The sequence below is a fragment of the Aptenodytes forsteri genome, unplaced genomic scaffold, assembly GCF_000699145.1.
Source record: "Aptenodytes forsteri isolate BGI_AS27 unplaced genomic scaffold, ASM69914v1 Scaffold236, whole genome shotgun sequence".
Classification (NCBI taxonomy): Eukaryota; Metazoa; Chordata; class Aves; order Sphenisciformes; family Spheniscidae; genus Aptenodytes; species Aptenodytes forsteri.
In genome coordinates, this window is record NW_008794456.1 from 747,548 (window position 1) to 768,128 (window position 20,581).

Sequence of the window (20,581 nt, forward strand, 5' to 3'; positions counted from 1 at the left end):
GCACTTTGAATATTTCAGCTTTTTATCACAATTTATGATGGGAAGCTTGCTGAGATTTTAAAATAAAATTCACAGAATAGGAAAACCATTTCACACCCAACTGTAACACCCTGCAGGCAGACTGTGTTCAGTTAAAGATGCTAGTGTTGTGAAAAACAGATTTCTTCACTGCCTTTGACTTTTGTAAAGCAGACAGAAGTGTGGGATTTGGAGGGATCTGGAGTCAGGTCTCTCTTCTACATCACCAACAGAATTGTTTACTGAGTTGGCTTTACATGAATACCTTGTTCACATCTGCTAATAGCCCAAAGGTAATGGGCTTACATCAAGCCAAAGTCTGAAGAAAGTGATGTCTCCCAGGTGTCTTTAGTGTTTGTAAGGAGGCCAAAAGTGAGAGAAGCAGAATCTACTGAGAAAGTGAATGTAAATTCTCTGAAAACTTCCATGGAAAATGTAACTGTCTCCTGTCACCATTATTGTGCCATGAGAAATGGCATCCGCCTTTCAAAAGTGCTGTCCCCAGATCACTGAGCAGCTCGTTGAAGAAAGAGCATTAAAAATGCTGCCTGTGTTGATTATCACCACTGGGAAACACTCATGAAAAAAGTCTGCCTCAGAAAAAGGGGAAAAAACCAATATTTGACAAATGAGAACTGACAGTGGTAGGAAGCTGGTTTGCCTGAAAGACGGTGTATCCTGAGCTGGAAAATCAGAGCGCATTTACATTGATTTTCATCCACCCTTTAAAGAGCTGTGCTTTGAAGAGGATCGATAAACAAGGATACTAGTAAGAGAACTTGTTTGGCCAACTTTGACAGAACAACTGTTCCTCTAAAATCCAGAGTCAGAATGAGAACTTTATTCAGCACAGCCTAAAGCAAACTCCTCATTAGCAGGATGAGGTAATTGCTTGAGGATTGGGACCCCAGACAGTCGGCTTGATGCCTCCACAAATGGCCTTTTGAAGCTTTCCATCTTTCAAGAGAAATGTGGAACCTCTATCTCCTTTTACTAGAGGTTTTTAGATGAACTCCAAACAGGCTGCAAGTTGGCCTGATGCCACAGTATTACTAACAAAATCTGGCAGGAGGGCAAACAAGCTAACATTAAAAAAAAAAAAAAAAAAAAAAAAAAAAAAAAAAAAAAAAAAAAAAAAAAAAAAAAAAAAAAAAAAAAAAAAAAAAAAAAAAAAGTCCTTGTGTTATGTGTTATAACAAGTTGATTCTGTTGGAAAATTGCAGTCTATTGTCCTGTGCCAAGAACATCCAAATCAGGTAGATCATTGGCTTTATTTTGCGGGCAGCTTTGATTGTATAAGAATTTAATACTAATGTGTTTGGAGCCATCAGTACGGAGCTGAACTTCCCCCGTCATCTTATAACGTCTGGGATCTCGCAGCAAAACACGACGAGACTGTGTCAGGTAGGGGGATGAGGAACAATAGGATTACCTGGTGTGAGATCTTTTCCACCATGTGGGCCAAGGAGGCCCAGGGCTTATCCCTTTGGCCTTTCCAAAGAGGAGAGATCAAATGCTTTGCTGTCTTAGGGATTATGGAAGGAAGGGAGAGCGATGGAGAACTTTCGGCAATGGATGAGTTAGCCCTGGAAGTAGAGCGGGGGAGCAGGGGGGAGTTTATGACGGAAAATAAGAAAGGAAGGTGATACGGCTGATGGCTGGAGTCTGAGATGTTTGGTCTGAGGTCCTCCTCGGGTCAGAAGTGAAAGCAACGTGTTCACATCACAAAATCCTCTTGGACGGGTTAGCAAAACTCTGGAAAGTCCCAGGGTGAAGAGCAGAGGCAGAAGAGCAGTAGGTGCATGGTCAGGTTACGATGGCTGAGCAAGATGCTGCCCATGACCTGAATGCAGTGCGCTCTCATTACACGTTAAATGAAACCAACTTACCCCACATTTGCTATAAGTTGAGGGAAAGTCACGGTGAATAAGGTAAGGCATGCAAAAAAGCAGCCAAGCATTACTACTTTTTGGGAGGGAGGAGGCGTGTGGGACATGTACCTCCATACCAGCAGATCCGGATGGTTATCTATTATCTGTCTATGTTATTGCAGGTTATCTGCTGGTATTACTGCAGAGAACTGGGTAGCATCACCCTGCAGATGGTGAAGATGTGGCTGAGCTTTGCAATTTACAGGGTCATGGGATAGTTCAGGCTGGAAGGGACCTCAGGAGGTGTCTAGTCCAACCTCCTGCTCAAAGCAGGTCAGCTAGGAGACAAGACCAGGTTGCTCAGGGCTTTACCCGGTCTGATCTGGAAAACCTCAAATGACTGAGACTGCACAACCTCTCTGGGCAATTTCTGGCACACCTGGGTTCCAAAATAATTAACACTTCAGTGATGAGTTCAGTGGTGAGTTCACTTTGCCTGTGTCGTAACTTCCTTAACATCTTCTGCTGTGTGTGGAGGGAAGGCATGGGATGCTCAGGGAGTGGGGTGGACCCTCCCCAAATGTCTCCTGTGAACCTGTGCAGGGCTGGGTGAATGCTCCAGCCAGCAGACCTGAAAAGCCTGAGCGACTTCTGATTTCTTCCAAAGTGGGAGGCGCATGTGATTCCTGTATCCTGCCAAACTCCATCGGCGTCTTTCCCTGGTTGTTACCTCATCTGGCGAACCGCTCTGGAGCACAGTTTGGCTGTTCTCTCTCTGACACTTTTATCTGATTGGGTTTCATTCCTGGCACAGCCGTGGGGCTGCTGGGTGACCTGGGGAAAGTCATTCCTTCTTGGTAAAATGGGGGTGGTGCTCACCGCCGCCTTGGGAGCGCAAAGAGAGATGGACTGTGAAATTCATTGGGATAATGGGGTACGACATCGGGACCTCTATTTCTGGCTGGTGGCATGAAACAGGTTGAGGAGGCAGAGGACAAGTGGACGGATGGGGATTGTGATAGGAAGAGCCCAGGGTTGATGAACTAGAGTTTTTCATAGCTAACCCACCCTTTGAGCAGAATATGTCTGCTACATCCTGATCTCCTAAATCAAGTCTGCTCTTCTTCCTCATCTCCACAGAAATCTGACTCTCACCAACTGCTCTTGGGCTGCCAGGCTCAGGTCTGCTCTGTCTTATAAACTTCCCTCTGATGTGTAATACCCACAATAATTTACCCCATCCCAGCCTCATCCCGTATTGGGTATAGTCAAGCCATTAAGACCTAATGGCTGATTTCTTTTTGTGGAGTGGGAACATGAGCTGTGATAGAGGGATCACTTCTACAGGCTGCTGGGACTCTGTTCCCATCCCGTCTACACCCTAAAAGACTCACCTTTAGGCAACTCTAGCACCCTGGGTATCTTTCTTAACATGGGGATGTGGGGCTGGACAGGAGGACAGACCAACTGCTCTACTCTTATCTGTCTAAATCTCCCTCTCCATCTCAGACGTTACTCAGTCTTCAACCGTGTTATTACTGTGAATTATTAATGTACCAAATCATCTCTACTGCTGTGGTGGGTAGGATTCCTATTTGTGATTTGAGATCCCATTGTGCAAAGGGCTGTGTAAATGCATTTACCCTGTAGAATCTCAGCATCGGTCTGTGTGCACCCTGGTCTTCATATGTTTGTGCCTGCACTTTTCTCAGGTCACGAAGGAAAAGCATGAACATGTTCCCAGGGCAGTGAAGTGAATACAGCTGGTCCTGCAGCTCCCTCTTTCACTGTGTCAGTCTCTTGTGTCTGGTAAGGCTTGGGCTGTTTTGACCTCTCCCCTAATTTGTTAAATAACTGGACTTTTTCTTTTTTTGCCTGGCTGTTTTAATGCAGGAACATAATTTTTTTTTTTTTTAAATGCAGTCCCACTATGAAATTGAGTTGAAATTGGTCGAAAGGCTCAGAAGTTATTAACTGAAGAGAGAGAGAATGGTTTGGCAGACAGGCAGATACACACAACCGTGCACAAGATGTGTGCTCACAAAACCCTTCTTTTGTTGGGAAACCGTACCACAGGACAGCCAGCAGCTTCAACCCAGTAACTGGGCAAGCCCATTAGGAGAAGATGCATTAGGATTTGATTATTTTTCTGTCAAAACCCCGTATTCCTACAGGTGTGAAAGTTCCCTCTTCCCAGAAATCCTGACAAATGGAAAGTCTCTCCTCAGCCAGGCTGATGCTCTTTAAATATAAATATCACTTGCAGGGTACAAATGGGGAGACAGCCTGAATGTCAATGGGTGGAAATGACCTTTCCCTGCTGAGGCTCAGTGTATCCATTCAAGTTTGTGGATGCAAGGAAAGATCTGAAGTCTTGTCCTGCTGAGGCAGGGAAGGCGAAGTGTGTGCGTATGTGCGTAGGTGAGTCCAAATATGTGTCCAAAATATCTAGGTGGCACAGAGTCCTGGCTGCAGCCTCCAGTCTGGATTTTCTTGATGAGACATTAAGGCACCAGGATTATGTGTTTGTGTAAGAAAAAGAAATGGAGAAAGGGTGCTTTGTTTTATTATTGTTATTTTTATTAAAATAAAAGGGAAAAACATATTATGTTAGGAAATTAGGAAAGCATTTAAGTTTATTTCTGGAACGGAGTACTTTGCCCAATATTCACTCTCAATGTGGAAAGCGTAGCTTTCACTGCAGAGCTTGCAAATGAGAAGGTGGAGGGGAAAAATGAGCCGTACCACAATGGTGCAACTCACCCCAGGGAATTTACCTTGCCCTGAACAGGCAGGAGGAGATCCCAGAGTGACACAGGCAGCAACGGTGCTGGGGCAGAGAGAAAGAGAAGTAGTCCACGTCCCAGAGTAATGCCAGAGAGACCAAAGGATGTCAGAGGCTGCCTTCACCGCAGGGTTGTTCTGGGCTGTAGGGTTGTTGTAGGCATCTCCATGTGCAAGGCAATTCACCCTCAAGGGGGGACCACTCACTGATAAGCTCTTGACCCCGGTGTCCCTGGTTGGCCATAGTTGCAGCCTTCTGCAGGAATTCTCCTCTGGTTCAGCCCTGAAAGCAGCTTTTCCAGCAAGGACTGGGAAAAGGTTACAATTCCAGTCTCACTGCTGGGGACACCTTCTCTTTTGCTGGGCTCTTTCAGCAGTAGAATATAATCAGGATCTTGGTAAGCCATTTCTCGTAACATTTCCTAATGAAATCCATCTCACTGTCAGTGCATCTTCAATGTGTGTGTCTGTTCCCCTTCTTCCTCCCAACTTCCAAACCTTTCAAAAGTTAGTTAGATAGATAAATAGAGTACAGCAATGTTCAGACCATTGAACAAAGCAGCTGAAAGTGTCAAAGACGCTGAGTGTGGGATTGATGTCTCCAGGGTGCAGATGACTCCAGCAGAGTTATGGTAAGTGAGAGAAATGATGACTTCTACTCTGCATTCGTCTCATCAGAAAGCAGACAGACAAGATAGTTCAGAGGAGTCACACACTATTTCTCTGACTGCACAGCTGGTGAAGCGTGGGTCATTAGCACAAGAAGGGACCAGCATCGGCACTGTGGGTGTCTACATGCTATCAATACGGCTTGAAGTCCTTACAAGTGCTGTGAAAATTAGCAGCCAGGCAAAGCAGAGAAAGACCGACCCAGATTAATGTCTCTGTGGAGTCAAGGGCATCTTGTGAGCTCAGCCACAGTACCAGTGTCCAGTGGATCTGTATGAGGAATGCTCCACTGCAGGATATGCTTTGCTCTGAGTTAGCGTTTGTCTGGAAACCAGGGAAGAAAATGGCAAGACCTAAAGGAGGATTTGGGGTCTCGGGGACAGCTGATTTTCCCCTCTTGTTCTGAAATTCTTTTCACCCCATTACAGGGCCCAGCCCCAGGCTGCGCACTAACATTGCATCTCATCTAAGGACAGAAGAGCAAATGTGAGAGAAAAAAACAGCAATTAAAACAGAAAGGGAAAAAAGAAGGGATGCTTTTTCAGAGAATTGCTCTAGCCTCATGCTCCAGCAGAGCTGTGCTTGGCACAAAGCTGGGCAAAGATGGCTTTGTGCCTGCTCCTCTGGCCAACTCAAGTTGGTCTGGCACTCAGAGGACCTCCAGACTGGCCTCTAGGGAGCTCTAAATTATGCTCACAGCTGTCTTTGGCTCCCTTAAGGGTTGCTGCAGCAGCCAAGGATCCACAGAGCACAGTGATTCACAACTTCACGGACATGAAGGAACCCTTGGATCACAGAGCTCAGTGTCCTGGATAAGGCCATTCACTTTCTCTTCTTCCTTGTGCCTGCTTTGGGCAAGCTCTGAAGTCATTGATGAACTGCAGGGAATACGGCGTGGGTGTGAAAATTGGGTGCCATTGACAGCATTTTGGCAGCAAAGTGGGATGGCCTGAAGTGGCCATGAAAATGATGCCACTCATGCTTGAGAGGATGACAAGCAGGAAGGTGGTCCTTTTGCTAGTGTGCCATGAAGATGTGGACCTTCCTGAACAAAGATGTTGCAGAAACTAATAATTTACATGCCTAAAAAAAAAAAAAACAACTGGAGAAGAAATGCCCATGCCAGGTTATTGAACAAAAAAAAAAATGGCTCCTTTGGCGCAAGAAGACCCAAGACAGAATAGACTGGTGGCTGGGAGGGTATTCTGGAGAAGTACCACCTTGTGTTTCCCCTCTTTTTTTATTCCTTCTGAAGCATTTGCTGTTGGCCAGAGCTACAGACACGATATGGTATAATCGAACATTTCATCCAACTCTGTACTGCCCTTCTCGTAGCCTTGTGTCCAAAAGCCCGTAAGCCCACAGCCCACCACTGCAGAAGCTGGGACATATGGAGGATGACCATGAGGGAAACAGAGCTCAGAGGGTACCCTGCTCGTTGCAGGGGGGTTGGACTAGATGGCCTTTAAAGGTTCCTTCCAACGCAAACCATTCTATGATTCTGTGATTCTATGACACGGGCAGAGTCATAAGTCCCATCAGCCCACAACTGTTTGCTGGAGGAGCGTGGGAAATGCTGGTGCAGCCTTGCAGAGACAGAGCCAGGGAGGTCGGGGCACATGTGAGACTGTCGTGGCTGGAGCAGGGCTTCTCCTCCCGGGCTGCCTGTGCAGCGGGGAGGGGGAGCTGGGGAGGCTCAGCAGTGTGACCCAGATGGCTTCCAGATGTGGGGGAGACAAACAGGAGGGCTGGGCAGGGGTGAGTCATGTTTTGTGCTAAGCAGGGATTGGAAAGAGGTTATGGAGAAGCACACAAGGCTTTGCAGAGGACATGAGGCGCACAGTGAAGAGGTGCTGGAGACAGGAGAGAGCCCTTTGAATGCACCTTGTGCCTGTATGGGAAATGTTGCTTTATCTCTATGCCCCCCCAGCACCCAAAAAAAAATTAAGTGCAAATGGAAATGTTAACTTTAAAAGGGCCTAGACTGTCTAAAATGCAAGACTTCGGCTTGTTTTCCCAGGGAACACATGGCCCAGCTCCCACCTCCTCGGAGATGGGAATGCAGCTTGCTACAGCTGTCCCTCTCCCGAAGGACCGACGGTGACATGCTTCTGCAGGAAGGAGGACGGGGGAGTCGCTGTTTCCTCTCCGGGTTCCTCTGCTGTTTTAAGGCAATTGCTTCCACCCCGCAGAGAGAAGGGGGTACCTTGGTTTGGAGCAGGAGCCAGTGACAGGAGAGCATACGTCCAGCAGCGACACCGGGCTCCTCTCCAGGAGAGCTGGGAATGCCTCGTGGCTCTGAATGCCAACTGTAGGGTGTCTAAGTAAAAACACCATGGTGGTTCATCCCCCAGGTCCATCATTTACCTTCCCCAAACACGTCTTTCTAGACCTTCCTCTACTTACTGGATTCTGCCTTCCAATCTTCTAGGTATGCCTTTGGTGGTTATTAAAGAAAAGTCCTTGTATCCTATTTTTGCCCCCTTTAAAAGCCATTACTTGGCCTTTGGGTTGGTGAGGATATTGTGCACACAAAGATAAAGTAATTCCAGGAAAGAAGGTGCTTTCTTAATGGCAACCCGAAAGTAACATGCTTCAGGATATAGCCACATCTGGTGTTAATTCTTCCAGTGACTTGCAGTGAGAGCTGAGTGACTTTTTTTTTTTCAGCGGTAATACGAATAAAATGATACAGAAATTCAGGGAATTGTTTCCTCTGGGAGAAAAACAGTGCAGAGGCCTTTTTAAAAAAAAATAAAAAATGAAGCATTTGGAATTCTCTTTCAAAATGATTCCTTGTCTCAGCATGGAATTTAAACAATTCTTTGCAAGGATTAAATAAGCTGAAAACAAAACAAAGCACCTTGGAGTGAAACAAAACATTCAGGGTTGCTCTGAAATAAAAATACAATATTCTTTGTTCCGCACAATAAAAATAGAAACAAATCTCTGTTTTGGTTTGATGCTAAGCTGGTCCAGTTTTCTAGCAGTTCAGCTATAGCTCTGCTCACTGCTTTTTGGAAAAGATGTGGAATTTTAAGACTGAATGTACCTTTTGCTAGCACAGACAGGATGGGGCAGTGGGGTTGAGGGGGGGCTGCACAGAAGAAGAACTCTCGTCTCAAGCTCAGAGCACCTCTATAAAGACCTACTGAAGGAGTGAGTACCGGTGGGGAATTTTTTACGTGTCAAATCTGTCTTATAGATAAATGGAATTTTACTTTCTAGGCAGCAGAATAAATTTCTCCCAAGTCTCTGTGTTTCCTGTGGAATTGCAAGAGGGAGCCGTGCAGACCCAGTGGAAATAGCTGTTAGAGGCTACAGGTTGATTTTTTCCACAGTGCTGTGTAGTTAGACCTTACTGGGAACCACATCCCTTCACCTTTTGTTTTATCGATTGACTTCTGCTTTTGGGACCAGCTGCTGAGCGTGCAGAACTTGTCGTGACACAAGACAATAAGAAATCTTATTTTCTTATTTTTCTCCTCTCTTGAATTGAGATAAACGACTTTCTTTAAGTACCTTATTTATTAACGCTGTCAGCTCTTCTGTAAAGTGATGATCTTTTACTACCTTCCCAGAACAGCTAGACCCATGAATAAGATGCAGTCCATACCCACAGAGAGCTGTGCTTTCGGTGGCCAGGTCTGAAACGCTGTTCTCTCTGTTTTACAGATAGGGAAGGAAGAGTTATAGGAAGTAAAGCTCAGCTAAAAATCTGGCCAAGTTCTGATGTGCAATTTTTCCCACAGGCCAGCCACTTCTGAAAGCCTAAAGCAGGTCTCCTAAAAACTTTAGACATCAGACCTTAGAAGGGACTTGGGCTGGGCATGTTCAGGTCAAAGAAATTTGGCTGAGATGGTAGCAGAGACTGGAGGGTCATTAGGACTTGCGCTCGGATCTCCACCAGCTGAACGATGTGCCCTTTCTCCCTCTGCAATGTTTCTAAATGCTAAATAAAAGGGATGCCACAGAAGGCCTCATCATGATTGCATTTCTCTTTGAGCAGTACTTGTGTAACAGGGCACTCATTGCTGCAGAAAAGGGGATACGGGAGGGGAGGCTTCTAACCTGCTTGCGAGCCTATCTCTGAATGAATGCTTACCCACCATTAAGCTAAAGTGGTTAACAGTGATGAAGCCTTTTCCAGGCCCAGGAAGGAGGATGCTCTAGGAATGCAAAGTATTCTTGAAATTAGAATTGCACTTTCCCATCCATGTAATTTCAATTTCTGAGCCTGTGGAGAGATGGAGCTAGTACGTGTTTTCTGGCCTGAAAAAACTTCTGTGCCTGTTGATGTACTCTGAGCAATTCACAAGCATCTGGGAAAATCCTCTCAGCTCTAGTGGAACAAGAACAACTGTAGGGTTGGTTTGAACTCTCTGGCAAGAAACAAGTTGAGAAGCGAAGAGCCCAAGAGTGTGATTCTCTGCTAAATACAGAGTGACTTCTAAGAAGGAGCTGGAAGCAATTCAGACCTTCAGCAGAGCTCTAGAGGACTAGGAGCCCGGCTTGTAGCCCAGTGCTCATATCCAGTTCATGTTCGAGCAGGCTGTAATGGAAAACAGCAGCCACTGATAAGTAACAATGGCCACGCTAGGTCTGAGCGTGAACAATAGGAAGGTTCGCACGAGCTACTGCTCTGGCAAGTCCTGACTCCCAGGGGCACCGGCTACACGGCGGTTTCACTGGCAGTAGAAGCAGAGCATCTGAAATGTTCATTAGGAGGTGGTGGATGCATGAATGGTGAGACGCTGCAAGATCTAAAGGGTATTGAACAGCCTGTGGGCCAGGGAAGAAAACAAAGGCATGGCTCTGCGGACACTAACAATGACAGGGAACAGGGTAGGAAGCCAATGGTGGCAATGTCCACCAGGCACTTCAGCAGCATTATAATCCAGAGCTCTGACCTCTCCTATCAGGGATACCTCCCCGTTGATACCAGGCTGTTGTCTTACTAAGCTGCTGATGGGGCAGGTCTACAGAAGGGCCTCGTGGAACTGGAGAGGCATGGGCCATCAGACCAAAAATTGCAATTTTTCACAGCCCAGCCCAGACAAAATCACCACGTGCCTTCTGCATTAATCCCATGCCTTGTGGTTGAGCAGCTGTCTGGACTATTACAGTCCCCATACTCCTTCAGAGCTCATCTTTCGTGTGCAGCAAAGGGCTTGACCACCAGCTCCATGTAAACACAGACACATGTGGTACGAATATGGGGATGGAGATGTAGTTGCAAGACCCTGACCAAATCTGCGTCCATCCTTTTTTTCAGACAAAAGCAATGGAAGATTATTTTTCATATACTCTTGAATATATCTTCATATATCTTTGAATTCAGGGACTTTCATTACCTGGTTTTGAAATAAAGCTAGCAGTGATGCTGAGCAGCCTCTTAAAGAAAAAATGTGTCCCTCTGTCACTTACCTATGGCCAAGTTCATTTCTGTGCAGAAAGTGGCCAAAAGACCAACTTTACATTGAAGTCTTCCTCCATACCAACAGATTGGCTTTGCCTGGGAGTGAATCTCCAGCTTGGGGAGATTAATTTTCTGGAAGGTGTTTCCAACACAGCTGGATCATAGAATCATAGAATTGTTTAGGTTGGAAAAGACCTTTAAGATCATCGAGTCCAACCGTTAACCTAGCACTGCCAAGTCCACCACTAAACCATGTCCCAAAGTGCCACATCTACACGTCTTTTAAATACCTCCAGGGATGGTGACTCAACCACTTCCCTGGGCAGCCTGTTCCAGTGCCTGACAACGCTTTCTGTGAAGAAGATGCAAGAAACGTTTCAAGAGGAAGCCTGATTCCATGAACTTTACGGTGCAGATTAACAGAGGATTTGGTTGGCATTCCTGGCCTAATCCTAGAAGTGCTTATGCGGGCTTTGTGCTGGCTGTTTGCACTGGATTTGGAAAATTGGATCAGACTCAGAAGTTTGACATGTTATTCCAGCTGTGGCCTGCTGAGAGGAACGTGGAAAAGCTTGCTTACTGTGCCTCAGTTTCCCCTATGCAGAAAAGCCTCATTTGGAAGCTGTTTCGTGCTTTCCAGATTAAAGAAAAAATCTGGATTAATTACTTCCTTAATCGGTGGGTCAGCAAAATGTCTCATACCACCATTCTTAAATTAAATGAGGATCTACTGCTGAGTCTGCATGAAGAGCTGAGCCCATACTTGACCAGTTTGCTTTTTTTTTTTTACATAAGACCCCTAGTGCACTGTTGCTTATAGTTAAGGCCGGCGAGCGATCCTCATCGAAGAAGAGCACAGAGCCCCTTGCTACATTGCCCAGCTGGTAGCGATCTGTGCTCAGCCCTTGGCTGCAGAGGAATTTCTCAGCATGTGATGCGTGTGGCTCCCTGCTCAGATTTATTGGAGCAGTGGTGGGGGGAAGGTATTACAGCAACAGACAACCTTTCTGATCTTTCCTCCAGGGAGAGCGAGAAAATAGAACAGCAAGGAGACGAAATATACGCCTGGAATGACTGGCGTTTTCCCTACCGATGCCTCTAGCACTCAGTGAAAGCACGTATATGCATTTTAAAATGTTTCTTATTGGCACAATTGGCTGAAGAACTGCTGAGCTTTCCATCCACTGGGGATTGTCATCTATTTCAGACTCCTGCTCTGGAAATGGGGTCAGACTTCCTGAGAGTCTGTCTCCATGGCAGGTCATGGCCCGTTATAGGAACGTGGGGCTGCCAGAGCGGCTCCAGACCAAGTCTTGAAGGTCCTGGGACCAGCTGCTTTGATGCTGGTGGAGAGACCTTTCGCCAGGCATTGCGAGTCTTGCTGCTTTCCACCTGCAGCGTGGTGAGTAGGCTGCTGCTTTGCGCAGCCGGTGAGGAGCTGGCAGGTGTGGGGGTGAAAAGCGGCACGGACTCCGGCAGACACGGCAACCAAAGACCTTTATTGCTTTTTGTTAGCATCTTTTATAGCAAGCAGAAGTGTACACGCGCTACCTGCAGCTTGCAGATAGGTTATAGCCTTGTGTTCACGCGCATCTATGCTCTAGCAGATTGGCCCGTTCTTTCTGATCATGCGAAATGCCTTCATGGTCTTTATCTTGTTTTTCTCCTTCCAGCTGCACATTCCTTTCTCCGTTGTTTTCTGCTTAAGTGCCTTGTCATGCCAGGTGGTGCAGTGTTTGCTCATTAAAATCAAACTCAGGAATGTCCGTTAGTGAGATCCCCATCCCCACAGGCAGGCAGCAAGACGTGCATCAGCAGCGTAGGGAACCTGATCGATAGGACAGCAGCATCTGCATCATCGGCAGATGCCCTCACAACGTGGAGCTTCTTCACCCTGCTTTCTGCTGCTGAGGGCAGCTACAGACGTTCTTTGTGTCCACTGGGAAGAGCCTGCACAGTAGCCTGTTTGTACAGCAGCACAGGACATTAATCTGGGACATTGGGGAAAATGGATATGCATGAGAGTCGCAGTCCTCTGGAGTGGATTGCTTGCACGGCCATTCCCCCTGCGGTCCCCTCCGGTGGACATGACACTGAGACTTCAAGAGAGCATTTAGCATGTCTTTGCTCCTTTCAGCTCTCCACCTTCCCAGTCCCTGCTTGACGCTCTTTGGAAATTAATCTAACACGGAACCAGGAGTACGGGACCCTCTATGGCCATCGGGTCCCTTGCTCTTCTCCAAAGGCAGGGATCAGCTCTGCCCAAGACGGCCCTGAGCACGAACCATCTGGCCCTAAATGACTTGTTGACAGGGGAAATCCAGGCCGGGCTGGAGATCTGAGGCAAGACCCGTGCATTGTTCAAGCATGGCAGTTAAACAACACACTGGCTTTTTGCTGGCATCCTTCACAGGGCGATTTTTTTTTTCCCCCAAGTGAGTTTATGGATCAGCCAAAGGCAGTAATACCGTGCCAGCATTTTAACAAGGCTTTCCTATAAATATTTCTCTTTTAGCTTATGATAAAGGCAGTGTCTGCTCAGATGGAGGGGAAGGGAAAGGCTGTGGAAATCTATTTGTTTTCCCATTTAAGCAAAACCACATATCCTTGTAATTATAACCAGGGAGGGAAGCAGCATCCTCTGGCAATCATGTTCCTCTTAATGTGCTTTTTTGCTGGAATTATTTATGTCCTGTTAGTGGGAAATATACAGAGTATAGTGATAGTAGAGAACAGCCTTCAACTTCTGTAATGTGAAATGGTTCCCATTTGTGGCTAAAAAGAAAAGCCCTAGAGAAACAAATAGAAAACAATTGGTCTTATAGTTTGTCCGAACATCTGTAGGATTACATTAGAACTGCTGGTTGGAAAAAAAATCTTTACTTTTTTCCCAAATTTTTAACTTATTTTTCAAAATCCCTATGTTATGTGTGTTTGTTGGGGTTTTTTTTGGAGGTTGGGGGTTTTTTTTTGGAAAACTTGTTAGTTGCATAGGTGGCTATGGAAAGCTAGAAAAAGATATGATGATGATAATGACTGTTGCCAGTATTTCCCAAGGTGGATAATGTGTGCAAAGAGTTCAGACAGGAAAAATCAACTGAGAATCAGAAATATCTACAGTGATTTCACATAGGATATGAGTCTGCAGCCCTATGACTGGTTACGTGAACATCTCACAGTATTTGGCATGATTTGCCTTCTAGCACCTCCAGGAGACAGAAAAACAACATTATCTCCCTTACAGCCCACTGAGGTCCAAAGAAGGGGAAAGCTGGATTTTCAAAAGGTATTTGCACAATTAAGGGATGAGGCAAAGCACTTGGTGGACATTTACGATGTACAGACGCCCGGCTCCCATGGCAATCCATGAGTTCAGGAAAGTAGGCGCAAGGAGGATTAGGAAAAGCCCACCAGGACTTTGCTTCCATTTTTAGATGCTTAGGTGAAATTATTCTTCCCTAACATCTTCTCTAAAAGTTCAAAGTCCAGCTGAATCTACTCTTCAATGTTCCTTCCCTCCAGAGCTTAGAGCTGGCTATAAACAGGTCCCCTCCTGTGATTTTTTTTTCTTCAAATAGAGAACCGTATTCTTGTTAACTGGTTATACAAGGACTTCCTTTATTAAACTCTCAAGTTCTAAGATTCATTCACAGAGTCCTGCTAATTTCTTGTATCATCAGATTGATTTTATACTGGTTCCTTTTTATGGGAATTTTCCACACTGGAAAAAACCAAACAACTAGAACCAACGATGACAAGAGAAACCGTGCAGACAGCTGATGGCATGTTTCTGACAGCCCAGTCCTTCTGAAGCATCTGGCTGCGACTTCGAGAAGCACTTCAATAGTTTAACTCTTTTCAAGTACGCATACACTTCCTATACTAAACAAAAACGTAATGTAAAATTGCATCTCTCTTCTGGAGGAAAGGCAACCCAAACCTCCAGATTCCTCTTGCAGTTCTTAGTGAATCAGCAAAAGGGATCCATAGGGTGAGCTGTGTGTTTTATGAGTTTATTACCGATGGATCCAGGCTCCAAAATCCCAAAAATCTGTGTGCTCGCGTCCAAATTTTATGTTGTTCTTTTTATAGAAGAAGGGCTGGTTTTAGGCAACGTCTATGTAGCTTTGAAAGCATTGTCTGTGGAGCACCCACGACCACAGGACAGACAGCTTCCTGCCCATCTCCGGTGCATATGACTGCTTGGCAGCCTGCAGGCAAGTTGCAGGGAGCCCCGGTGGGTGCGACGGGCTGAAGCTCACTGCGTGGGAACGCTGGGTCCCAGGGCCGGGATCTCCGCCTTGAGTCAAACATCCTTATCTTCCAGGCCCTATAGATTTGGGCTGGCGCAGCGATTATGATGTGAGAAAGCAAACATCTCTTCATTTATCTATTTATTTTCAAAGCTGCTGTCAGAGCCTCTTCCCTGCTATTTCCAAGCCATGCTGCGGCATGGCATTTGTAGCGTTGCAATAGGTCTGATGGCTTCTCCCAGTCTCCTTTCCGCGGTCTGGCAGAGCTGGTGGAAATGAGGACCGTTGTGACCATCAGAAGGAAATCCAGCCTCCTCTGAAAGTGCATTCAATGGCTGCTTGGCAGCAATGTTTAGTAAAGGGCAAAATCCCCCAGAAGACTGTCTTGCAGTTGGAGCATTCATAATGTTCCTTGTGTAGATTCTCCAGCGTCTAATATAGTGGTTGAGGTCATAGCACAACCTTTTCCTAGTTACTTGCTTTCATCAACCTTGTTTGAAACAATATCTTTGAGACCTCTGCTCCCCATATCTATTGAAAAGGGGCTGAAGATTTAAAATTACTGGGGAGTTACTGGACAGGTCAAACACAAACACACTTACCCTCACAGGCATCCTTTCAAACACACACAGCATGGTTGCAGCAGTAGAAACTACTCGTGGCTCTGATAATTTACTTTCTATGGCTGTGAATGAATTTTGAGAGTTGGCAAGTAATTATATTAATTTTTTGTTGAAAGTACTGATTTGTCTATATCAATATTTTTTCCTAGAATGTGTTGGCTTTGAGAAAGATGTCAACACGAACATTACTTGAAAAAGAATATCAATATTTTCCCTTTCAAGAAAAAGATAAATGTTATTTCTCTGGTTGCAAGTGTCTTTTTGTTTTGGAATGTAAACTAACAGTGTAGAAACTATATATTATGGTCTAAACTGCAACAGGATGTTTCCTAATTATTAAAATGAAATTACTTAAATTCAAGTTCATTTTCCCAACTGATTTGTGGTTTGAGATTATTTTGGAGATTCTTCTTTCCCGCCCCTTCATTTCAAGTGGGGAAAATGTTTCAATATCTCAAAAATTTTCAGGAACTGGGAAAGTCACATCTTCCTCTGCACCTATTTCCCACAGATGAGCAATGTACAGAGGCATGGTGAGAAAAATTGAGTCACCCAAAGACTCATGACAAGAAATACAGGTTACGTGCCCACAGACCCATGCTCCTCCATCCCCATTTGCTGAACCCCATTGCCACAAAGAGCTGTAAAAGCTCTTGTAGTCATCTGGATGATTAGTTGTAGATTTTGACAACTTGCTGTAACTTGCTGTAACTGTTGAACGTTATGCTAATCTTGCAGGAAAGGGCTCTGAGTTTAAGGGACAGATGTTTGTAATATGTATGTATTGATTACAAAGAAGTCTTGGGCCCCACCCCATAGGCAGCTGCATTTCATTGTAAGGAAAGTCTTTTTTTTCCCACTATTATTGAAGGAAAGGTGCAGCAGAAATGTGGTGCAGCTCTGCGAAGAAACCATTGCGTGAGTCACTGCACCTCTCTGTGCTTCAGCTTCCTTACCTGTAAAATGGGTCCAAGGCTATTAAAGGTCTCTTGCAAGGTGTTTAGAGTTCCTCCTGATCAAGTGATAAGATTTGATTTTCTAATCAATGACTGTGAGAAAGAACAGAGAGCATGAACTCCAGCCTGGAATAAATAACTCCAACATACCGGCACCAGGCATGGACAATGTGAAAAATACACTTCAAATGAAGTCACCTAAATGTCAGTTAACACCATTCTCCTGTGTATCATTGCCCAGATTGGATGTGATGGGAAAATGTTCCCCGCCCTAGCTCTCACGGGCTGGTCAGAGATAACACTCTCGTATCCCAAGGCTTTCTGGTAACTTCATATCGGTGTGACTGGGTTGGTACTGTTGTTCTCAAAGGGCTGAGAGAAGATGACCACATCTGTTATTCTTACTGCATCCAGGCCACACTGCAGAGCCCAAGCATGGAGAGTTGGCTCTTGGAAACCATCTCTGTTCATGATTAGAACTATTTTCTTTAGAAAATACTTAATGGCCACCGTGGATTAATTTTTCCTTCTCTGTAATCAAGGTTAGTTAACATTTGCATGTGGTAATCTTTTTCATAAGTTCCTGGACATAAATCACTCATCAAAGAGAGTCTGGTGGCTTGGGAACAGAGAACAGCCATCCAAAACACAATTGTGTGGGCCAGAGGTTGTGTGTGCTCCTCTCTCCCCAGTTGTAAATATCAGCAGAGAAATTAGTCCAGCTGTGGTGTATGGCTGGGTAAAGTGCAGATAAATGGCGTTTCTGAAGAGGTGGTGTTGGAACTGGAGAGTTGGTGCAAGGGGCTTTGGGGTCACTCTGATTTTGTGTGCCCTTGAGTAAAGTAAATCCTACTCCGATGGAAGCACCAGTCTGGAAAGAGTGAGAAATCATGGTGAAAGTCACTGGGATTGTACTAGTCTGGGCGTTACAGACTGTCTCTTGTCCAAATGCAAACTGAGCATGAAGCAGGCGTTGGACATCACCGCTCTGACCAAGTCACTAGGTACAAAGTTTATGTTTGAAAACCAAACAGCAAAAAAGCGACATCATCCATCTGGGCTGTTTGGGCAGATTGTTAAACCATAACAACAAATGGATGCGCTTACGCAGACTAAGGTTTATGTCTGGGACATGCAGGAAAGTTATTCCAAATTAACCAAAAGCATGGCTTTGAAACAAATTCACTGAACACCATTAAGGCCTTTCCTGCACAAAGGGTTAGGGTGGTCCACTGGATTAGCTAACCCAGTTTATACTTTCGCCTTGAGTTGTATTAGCTAACCCAGTTTATACTTTCGCCTTGAGCTGTATCACACAACTTTCCCCTATGCTCTCTACAAGCAGCTCAGACTACTGTGGTATAAGCTTGTGTCCAAGGGAACAGACCACAGATAACCAGTCTCTTACATGATTAAGGAACAGGACAAGAAATCTGGGGCTTGGTTCTGCTCGTAGAGTTGGGAGCCTCTCCACCACACAGGAAAAAGGGATAACGGAGCCTTGGAGGACCACGTACTGGCAGCATCACACAGAGCATGAGGGACACTTTATGCCATGGCAAAGCCTCCAACAAACACCAGCTAGTGAAGGAAGCTTGGTCTGATCATGCTCAACCTGCAAACTCACCATGTTTTCCTTGCTGAGTTCCCCCCAGGCACTAGTAAGCTTCAAACTGGTCATCTTATAATAATTGCAGGACATCCAACAACATCTGTGGGGCCTCCCAGGCAAGTATGGACCATATCTGAAGTCTGCTTTGCTTGCAGGATCCCAGCACCTCATGGGGTCCTTGGCAGGTGGCTCATACCCCGTGAGATCACGCTCACATCCATTATTTTAAGCCCTGTAAACATCACAGAAGAATAACTGTTTCTTGATGGATGTTGCCTTCACCTGGTCAAAAACTTGAGTGAGTCCAACAAAAACCTGTTCAGCAGGAACTCAAGGAGCAATAAAACACGTTACTGAGTCATGAGACCTCATCCTGGCCTAGCATGCTGTGCCTATTACAGTTCCACTCCACTCCACTAACTAGGCAGAGAGCTACTAAAACATAACCCCAAGTTTATTATGTTAAATCTGTAGTAAATCTGTCATGGCCATTCAGGCACTAACATATGACTGTGGAAAATATGTTGGCTTATGATTTGATAGCAGCAGATGGGCACTTTGCTATTGTTTCATCATCATAAACTACAGGGAAACGCTTAGTTACAAGGATCCGAACTCTGTGGGACAGATCTTTGGCTGGTGTAAAGTGGCCCAGAGCCAGGGAAATCCATGGAGCTCCATCAATATAAACCAGCTGAGGACCTCATCCTGCACTTCCAACTGCCATCTCATAAGGAGGTAAGAAAGGCCATCCTGGCTCAGGTTGCAGGTTCATGTAGCTCAGTGTCCTGTCCCTCCCAGACATAAGTTTTAGCAAAAAGTGCAAGAATGGAGCAAGATTGACCCTTTTTCTAGACACAAGTTTCCAGCTTTTGGCCACTACTAAGTTAGGGACATCCCATGCCAAATGATCCCATTTAATAGCCACTGATGGCTTTATCTCCATGATTTCTTCTGTTCACTTTGGAAAAGTAATTTATACCTATTACCCTAAAAATACCATGTGAGAATGCATTTGACAGCAAAATTATGCAGTTTATGCAAAAATAATCCTTTTTCGTGTTTTAAAATTATTGCCTTTAAGTTTTTCACTGTCCCTTATTACTTGATTTGTGAGAAAGGGTGGATAACACTCTACTCTACTCTTCATGTCACCCATGATCTGGTGAACATCTAAGATATCCATCTATCTATCATAGTCTATCAGGTAGATATCTACCATGGTCAGTCATCCCTTTTCCAGGGGGGACAGTCCCTATCTACCTAGATCTTGTTTTTCTCTGCCACATAAACTCTTAAGAGGATAGGCTGAGAAAATCTTCCAAAGATGTAAAGTGCATAAGGTGTTTAGACTGTGGCCTGAAATTCACTCTACATTTTAAGGCTACAATTAAACTAATTGGAGGGGAAAATGGGAAGACTTGAGCGTCTGGGTGAGAATGCTGGATATTCAATTACAATAGGTTTCACTGTGGTAAGAGCTGAGAAACTGCATCTAATGAGCCCTTGTGCCGACGGGGCTCATGGGCATGGGCAGAGTGAATGTGGACCCAGCTGTCACAGCTCAGCCAGGCTTGGAGAGCTACGAGACATCCCCAGGGCTGGGCTGGCACAAGGGTGCAGCCAGACATAACTGAGCTCTCTCAGCAGAGCTCTGTGTGTGTGTCTGCATGAGCGAACTGGTGTGTATTAGCAGAAGTCCAATGACTGAAACAGCAGGGAACTCTGGTTTTTTGATGCTCCCCTGTCTTGCCATTTGGTTATTTGCAGAGTGGAGGTAAAATGCAATGTGAATGTTGGAGAGGTGATATTGTCACCTAAGCCAGTGGCTCTGCAGAGTCACAGAGAAACCTCTGGGGGTCGTCCCTGACCAATCCCTCTGAAAGCAAGGTTCATCCAGCGTCAGATCAGGTTGTTCAGTGGCTTGTTCAGCTGAGTTGTGAGTATTCCCAAAGATGGTGATCCATAAGCTCTCCAGATGCCCGTCTCAATGCTTTACCACCCTCATCATGAAAATTTTTCCTTCTTTTTGTCCATTGCCTCTTATTTACAGTGCACCTCTAAGAAGAGCTTGGCTTATCGTTTCTCTGAATCCCATTGAGGTATTTCGTTAAAAATGCTAGATCCCACTTTAAACCTCTCTTCTCCAGGCTGAACAAATCCAGCTCCTTCAGCCTCTCCTTGTATTTCACATGCTCCAGCTCCTTGACCGTCTTTGTGGCCTCTGCTGAACTCCCCTGGTTTCACAATTTTTTGACGGGGACCCAAAACTGGGCCCATCAAGCAGTGGTCAGCAGAGCACATCTCTGGTTGTTTGCTACGTAACAAAAAAGTCCCTTCCTTTTTGTTTTTTGCCAACGATTTTTAACAGCCAAT